This window comes from Elephantulus edwardii, unplaced genomic scaffold (assembly GCF_000299155.1).
Source record: "Elephantulus edwardii isolate Elephantulus edwardi_28Jun2011 unplaced genomic scaffold, EleEdw1.0 scaffold00027, whole genome shotgun sequence".
In the NCBI taxonomy this organism is placed as follows: domain Eukaryota; kingdom Metazoa; phylum Chordata; class Mammalia; order Macroscelidea; family Macroscelididae; genus Elephantulus; species Elephantulus edwardii.
The window spans coordinates 13,596,144-13,604,060 of NW_006399777.1; positions in this window are offsets into that span (position 1 = coordinate 13,596,144).

A 7,917-nucleotide genomic window follows, 5' to 3' on the forward strand; every position below is an offset into this window, starting at 1 on the left:
TGTACATTATATATTTTTATATCTAATATGTTTATAATTTTAAGAAGATGTACATGCATATGTTTTATATTTTAAATATGTGAAGTAAACATACACATTATAAGACATGAATTTTTATATATATTTCAAATGGCTAAGTAGCAAGAAGATGTGCTACAATCTCGAAGGTACGTGGTTTGAATTCATGAGTTGCTCCATGGGAGAAAGATGGGCAATCTTCTCTCATGCAATTAACTTCTGAAAACCTACCAGAGCTATGGGTCGGTTGTAACTCAATGATACACAACAACAACAACAACAACATATGTATAATAAAATATTTCAAATAAAATATATGCATTATATACAGCTATATATGATCTTATATATCTATAATAATGCTTATATTCATTGCCATTATGCTCACAGTAGCCAAAAGTTGCAAACAACATAATATCCAACAAAAGATAAGTAAAATGTAATCTATATATGCAATAGAATATTACCCGATCATTAAGAACAATGAAGTCTCAAGGTATAGTACAAGCTGGGAAAATCTTGAAAACATCATATTTAGTGAAACAAGACAGTCACAAAAAGTCTAAATACTGTGTGACTTCACTTAAACAAAATATCTAGATTAGGCAAATGAGAGACCACAGTTTATTACTTTGCTTATAAGACCGGAGGAGGGAGCCCTGCTGGTCTAGTGGGGAGAAACTGTGCTGTAATCATGGGAGGATAGGCAGTCTCCTCCAGTATGATTTACTGCCTCTGATAACCTACTGGAGGGTCAGCTATGGATTAGTTCAGACTTGGAGCACATCACAACAAGGCAGAAGGAGAGAAATTGTTTAGGGAGAATTGTTTAGGAAGCACTGAGTATTTGTTAATAATGGCAGAAAATCTGACAAGATATGCACAGCATGATGATTATAATCAATTCCAATGCATATGGAGGGGAAATGTTACACTGGCAAATGATTTCCTGCATATTTTTACCATAATAAAAATGAAAACAAAATGGTAAGAATTTGTATATTAGTTCATTCTGGGTATTTATCTTACAGTGATCTTCATAGTTTCTTATTGTTTTCCTTTCCAGAAAGAAAATAAGGGGAGGATGGAACGAAATGAAGGAAAACAAAATGAACAGGGCCAATCTCAACCTTTCCATGAGCCTTGGTCAGAACAAGATGGGCCCAGACCAGCTGGTACCGCTACTATTGTTCCGTGCACTGTTCATAACAGAACACAGTCATTCTACAAGATGCGTGTTTTCAGTTTCAGCTGTTATCTTTTTTCAAACCTCAATATTGCTTCCTCAACATGATTCACAGCATTTACATTTTATGAATAGTCCTGGAGGTAGAACAGGTGTGACTCTTTAACAGCAGAAAACTGAGGCTCTAAAATCAAGATTTGAGACAGGACTTAGTAATTAAAATGTAGTCATCCATTCATAATATTACTTAGTTACGGTTACTACTTTAGCTGGAAATAATAATTTACTCTCTTTCACTCCCTCTGTATCGTTGGCCAGTGAAACCCAGCCAAACCTTAGCTCACCTGGAAGCAAATTCCTCAAGGACAGGTATATCCCTCTAAGAAAATCTGATAATAACACCTAAAAAGTGATGGAGAACCTCATAATAACCCCGGGGTTGGAGAGTGGGTGATGCTGAGAAGACAGCTGTTCTGTTTAACATAAAGATTTGCCCTTGGCCGTAAAAGGGTCTGAAAATGCTCAGCCTGAAGGGTGCATTGACAGTCTCCACAGAAACCCAAAAAGCTGAGCCCACAGATATTAACACGTACAGTCTTAGATACACTCAAAATAGCTCATCTTCAGACTCTTTCATTTGATTTGGGACTGGAAGAAGAATTGCAAAGAAGACAAAAATTAAAGGTGCTGGACAACTACCCTTTTTCTATTTAAAAATAAAATAACTCTGAAGTTTGGGGAGAATGTTGTGTTGCTTTTGGGTTCAAGTCAGTGCTTATATTCACTGACGCTTGATGGATTTCTGGCTCCAAATGTTTTATCAAGACAATCCACCTTGTAGCAATCTCCAAAGAAGACTGTGTGGCTCTATTAAGGCCACAATTTGCTTTTTAAAAGTGGCTAAATACGCTTTTTCACAACAACGACAAGTCATCTCCCTTCTGGAGCCAACAGAGTTTGTCAACCAGCTCCCCCCACTTTTCAAAGCCAGCCATCAAAAAGCAAAGGAAATGTCATGACTTTGGAGCGGTCAGAAAGCTCTTAAGTCGCAGTGCAGGCTATTTCTCCTTTTGTGACATAGAATGGAGTGGACAGACACAATACATAAATAATCTCATTGTACTTACAAATGTGTAACAATCCTCCAAAATGAGGTGAGGAACAAAGATAGGAGATGGCTAAGCAGCCCAGGTCTTAACAGAACAGCTTGCAATTCCGGGGCCTAACTGCCTTTGCAAACACATACACAATCAAGAGAGAATACAAATTAAAAATGACATCCAACTGAGAATGTCAAGAGGCTTAGTTTATGCCCTTTAAATAATTCACCCTGGACATCTTCCGCCTCTCTGGGTAAGGACAGAGGGTCTGGGCCAAGGTTAACACCTTAAGTCATTCAAAATAACTAACTTTGAAAGACTCATCCCAGTTACTAGCCTTTGATTTAAAAAAAAAAAAAAGAAGATGCCAAACCGCAGAACAAACAAGAAAAAATAAAACCCCTTCTTCATCATTTTTACTCCATTACAGCCTTTTTTTTCCCTCTTAAGGAAGTCTCTTTGTTTTATGTCACGTCCTTTGTCTAAGGCTAACATTATTTCACCTTCAGTGTCAAAGTCACCTTTTCCAACCTTGAATTGTATGCTCCAAATGTAATTAATACAGTACTAGATCAATGAAAGGTAGCCAAGATGCTCTGGTCTTGAACTTGGCAACTGGGACTGAAGACAGATAGGAATTTCAGGAGCTCAATACTTGAATGGTCTTAAAGAATGAACAACTTCAAAACTTTCCATTATATATATTTTCAAAAGATGTGGAGAAGAGTGTCAACTTTAAATATACACACACACACACACACACATGTAACTCTTAATTAAGACAGAGCATAAGGTTTTTTACATATTATAAAGCCATCAGTGTTTGTGTCCTTTTTTACAAGGCCAAATTAATGTCCTTTGGAGAGGCTATTCCTTAGAGAATATGCTTGGAAAGACTGAGGGATGGCAAAAGAGAGGAAGACCCTCAATTAGGCAGATTGACACAGTGACTGCACCAGTGGGCTCAAATGTGTCAGAGATTGTGAGGATGGCACAGAATAGGACAGGGTTCAAATCTGCTGTTCATAAGGTCACTATAAGTCAGTTGTACTCAACTCAGTAGCACCTAAGAACAACTCAACACTGTAAGGAGGTACCTGGGTGAAGCAAATCATTAACACACTCAGTTGCTAATGGAAAGGTTGAAAGTTGGAGTTCACTGAAGAGTTGCTCTGGCAGAGAGCAAAGCACACTGAGAGTGACACACTCAGAGAGCAAGTAGGACTACTGGAATTTGAGTGAGAACTGTTAATAAAAAAAAATAGTTTGGGAGCTGTGGCAGGAAGCAGTGAGCTGTGGCAGGGAGCAGCAAGATTTGGAGGAGCCCACCCACCAGGAAAAAGCAGGACAGTGGGGAATTTGAGGGAGGTACTTAGGGGGATCACTGCTGATTACTGGACCACATGAGACCCCTTCACGTTAAGCAGGATGGAATGGGACAGCTGGAGCTTGATTGGGGTGGCAGACACAATTATCAAGGGGAAACCAAGGCTTTCTGGTTTTCCACTGAGGTCCTCCACACACCCACCTCCTACCCCTGCATGCATCTGTGTGCATGCTCCCCCACCCACCCCCACAATTCCCATGTGTGTCTGCACGTGTATCCACCTGACATGTATCTGTGCATGTGTGCCTGCCCAATCTTCTTGAGAAGTCACATCAGATCAAGAACTATGAGCTTAGGCATGAAAAACTCTACCACAACAACGTCACGAAAGAAACAGATTACCTTACACCTTACACCTTACACCTTACACCTTACACAAGCACAAAGCAAGATGTCACCCCCCAAAAAGTGTCACAGAGTCAATGGACTTCCTGAAGCCAGGAAGTCTGATGGAGCTTTCTGAAACAGAATTTAAAAGAGCAATTTAAAAGAGCAATGATTGACCATTTTAAATGGGGGAAAGACAAACTTGAAGAATTATAGGACACTGCAAGCAAAACCCCAGAGGAGCTTAAAAAAAACACAATCTAAAACAAGGCAGATTAAACAAATGAGGCATGAGAGGCTCTGGAAAAACAAGAAACCACATTCCAAAATATGGGATCAAATGTTTCAGATGCTGTCAACATGATGGAAAGACATATGAACAGAGTTCAACAGACGGAATGCTAAACCAGGGAAATAGAAAATAGACTTGTCACAGCTGAACTGCTAGAACAAAAAAAAAAGAATAAAAAAGGAAGGGGGAAACAGAAAACATAAGAATAATGTGAGACACTATCAAGAGAAATAATATGTGCATAATCAGAATCCCAGAACAGGAAGAAGCAAATAAAGGCACAGAAAAAGTTGTAGAAGAATTACTGGAAGAAAACATTCTGAGCATAATGAAGAAGGAGAGGATATATATTCAAGAAGCTGGGCAAACACAATATAGAATTGACCCCAAAAGAAAATCACCAAGGCATATCATAGTCAAATTTGCCAGAATGAAAGATAAGAAGAAAATTCTGAAAGCAGCAAGGGAGAAATAAAAAGTAACCTATAAGGGAGAGCAAATAAGATTAAGTGCCAATTTCTCAGCAGAAACCAAGCAAGCAAGAAGATGGTGGAATGGCAAATATCGAACACTCAAAGAACACAACTGTCAACCAAGGATACTGTACCCAGCAGAATTGTCCATCAAATATGAAGAAGAGATCAAGATTCTCCAGAAAAACAGATCCTAAGGGAGTTTGAAAAAACAAGACCAGCACTGCATAAAACACTGAAAGATGTCCTTCCTACAGAGGTGTCACAGAAAGCAGGATAGACCAAACTAACTAGCAACAACAAGAACTCAACAAAATGATAGCAATAAAACCCTGCCTCTCAATAATCACACTGAGGTGAATGGTTTAAATGCACCAGTGAAAAGAAAAAGAGTAGCAGATTTGATTAAAAAAAAATCCATCAATATACTGTCGACAAGAGACACACTTGAAAAATGAAGATAAAGAAAGACTAAAAATAAAAGGGTGGAGGAAAAAATATGTCAAGCAAATGACAACCAGAAAATAAGGAGAAGGTGTGATATTAATCTCTGATAAAATAAATTTCAACGCAAAAACCATCACAAAGGACAAGGAAGGTCACTACATAGTGCTTAAGGGGTTAATAGAACTAGAGGACATAACAATAATAAATATCTATGCAACAAATAAAGGACCTGAAAAATATATAAAAGAAATATTAACAAAACCAAAAAAAGTAAATAGTCAACACTACTATAGTAGTAGGAGACTTCAATATACCACTGACAAGAAAAAATGGAAATACCAGAAATAAACTCAACAAAGATGCTTAAAAATTAAACCACACAATAAACCAACTCAGACTCATTGATATTTATAGGCTAATGCACCCCAAGAAAGAAAAATACACCTTCTTCTCCAATGTGCGTGGCACGTTCTTCAGAATAGATCACATTTTATGTCACAAGGTAAGCATCAATAAATTCAAAAGCATAGAAATAATGTAAAGCATCTTCTCAGACCACAATGCTACAAAATTAGAAATTAATAATGAGAGGATAAAGGGGGAAAACCCATATATTCGGAAGCTGAACAACACCTTGCTAGAACATGAGTGGGTACTAGAAGAAAGAAAAAAATGAAATTAAAGTTTCTTGAAACAAATGAGAGTGAAAGCACCTCTTACCCAAACCTCTGTGAAATAGCCAAAGCAGTAATCAGAGATCAATTTCTAGCAATAAGCAGACACATTAGAAGGCAGGGGAAAATCATCATTAACTCTCTAACCCAACAACTACAACAAATTGGAAAAGAAAGAAAATCCAACACCCTCTAAAAGATGAAATTATAAAAATTAGAGCAAAAATAAATGAAATAGAAAACAGAAAAAAAATTAAAACCATCAACAAAACTAGAAGTTGGTTCTTTGAAAAGATCAATAAAATCAACAAACCACTAACAAACTAACAAAGGAAAAGACACAAATAATCTGAATAAAAGCTGAAATGGGTAACATCACAACAGAACCAACTAAAATAAACAGGCTAACAATGGAATATTATGAAAAATTGTACTCAAGTATGAAGACCTACAGGAAATGCAAAAATTCTTAGAAATTCACAATTTACCTAAACTGACACAAACTAAAATTGAACACCTGAGCAGACCCATTACAAAAGAAGAAATTGAACAGATAATAAAACAACCTCCAGCCAAAGTTTTGGGCCAGATGGTTTTACAAGTGAATTTTATCAAACATTCAGAAAAGAACTGTCACCAATTCTACATAAATGATTTCAGAAAATAGAAAAAGATGGAATTCTCCCAGACTCATTCTATGAAGCAAACATATTCTTGATACCAAAGCTAGGTAAAGACACCACCAAAATAGAAACCTCTAGGCCAATCTCTTATGAACATTGATGCAAAAATCCTGAATATAATCATGGCCAATAGAATCTAACAATAAATTAAAAATAATAATAATAATTCACCATGACCAAGTGGGATTCATAACAGATATGCAAGGATGGTTCAACATAAGAAACACAATCAATGTCACTGATCACATTAACAAAGCAAAGAACAAGACCACATGATCCTATCAACTGAAACAGAAAAGGCCTTTGACAAAATCCAATACCTTTTCCTGATTAAAACACTCAATAAAATAGGATTAGAGGGGGATTTCTTCAACATAGTAAAAAGTATATACACAAACCTGAGAGCCAACATTGTTCTCAATGGAGAGGGATTCATTCCCTGTGAGAACAGGAACTAGGCAAAGATACCCATTATCACCTCTCCTATTCAATATTGTATTGACAGTCTTAGTGATAGCAATAAGACAAGAGAAGGAAATAAGAGGTATCCAAATTGGCAAAGAGCAGGTAAAATTATCTCTATATGCAGATGATATGTTAGTATACTTAGAAAATCCTAAAGACTCAGCAAGAAAACTACTGGATATAGTTGACCAATTCAGCAAAATGGCAGGATACAAGATCAACATACAAAAATCAATTGGATTTCTCTACAGTGGCAAAGAGAACACAGAACTGGAACTAAGAAAGATAACACCCTGCACAATAGCTAATCACAATATTAAATACTTCGGAGTAAATCTAACAAGAAATACAAAGGATCTCTTCAGAGAAAATTATAAGACATTACTACAAGAAACAATATCCCTTGCTCGTGGATAGGAAGACTCAATATTGTGAAAATGGCAATACTACCAAAGGCAGCTGTCACGTTCAATGCAATTCCAATACAAATGCCAATTCCATTCTTCAACAAGATGGAAAAGGCAATTTCCAATTTCATTTGTAATGGAAAGAGGCCCAGAATAAGCAAAGCAAGCTTTAAAAAGGGAAACAAGGTAGGAAGCATCTCATTCCCTGATTTCAAATCCTACTACACTGCCATGGTGGTCAAGACAGCATGGTACTGGTACAATGGCAGACACATAGATCAATAGAATAGAATTCAGAATCCAGAAATCAGCCCATCTACCTATAGCCAACTGATTTTTAACAAGGAGATGAAATCAGTTCAGTGGGGAAATGACAGCCTTTTTAACAAATGGTGCAGCAAAATTGGAAAACTCTCTGCAGAAAACTTAAGCAAGATCCACACCTCACTCCATACACA